Raw genomic sequence first — 470 nt, 5'->3', positions numbered from 1 at the left:
ATCCCAGACGGGAAGCCACGGTCCAGCAACAAAGAAGTAGGATTGAAGCCCTTCAGAGGGACCTGCAAGCCTCTGCCTCAGTAAGCTGGTCATAAACTTCCCTTTTTGTGAGCTCCTGAGCCTAGTGACCTGTTTCTGTGGGGAAATTCTAAGATGAGGTTTTCCTGGTGAGCCTAGGGAAAACTCAGTTCCTGAATATAGGCTGCTCAGAAAGCAGCCTGGTCTGTTCCCCAGCTTTCTGATTTTGAGAATTTCCCCATGGTCCTACTTAATGCTCTAAAAGGTAAAGATTTGACACTAATAAGCTGGTGTAACTATTGTCTGCTTTAGACCCTTTGTGCTATCAGGTGCTGCTTCAGACACTTGTTGAAATTATGTATCATAGATTCATAGAATGGTTAGGGTTGGAAAAGGACCTTAAGATCATCCTGCCATGGGCAGGGATGCCTCACACTAGACCATGTCGGCCC

General features: G+C 46.4%; 1 protein-coding gene across 1 annotated transcript in view; it reads left to right on the top strand.

Annotated features, from left to right (window-relative positions):
- LOC104402262 (ankyrin repeat domain-containing protein 26-like) overlaps positions 1 to 470 on the top strand; it is a gene marked incomplete at its 5' end in the record, with an annotated part of 28443 nt that overhangs the window by 9735 nt on the left and 18238 nt on the right. The window lies entirely within an intron of this gene.

The sequence above is a fragment of the Nestor notabilis genome, unplaced genomic scaffold (genome assembly GCF_000696875.1).
Source record: "Nestor notabilis isolate BGI_N333 unplaced genomic scaffold, ASM69687v1 scaffold3640, whole genome shotgun sequence".
Classification (NCBI taxonomy): domain Eukaryota; kingdom Metazoa; phylum Chordata; class Aves; order Psittaciformes; family Psittacidae; genus Nestor; species Nestor notabilis.
Note: the sequence above shows the minus strand (reverse complement) of the source record. Positions and strands in the feature narration are given on the sequence as shown.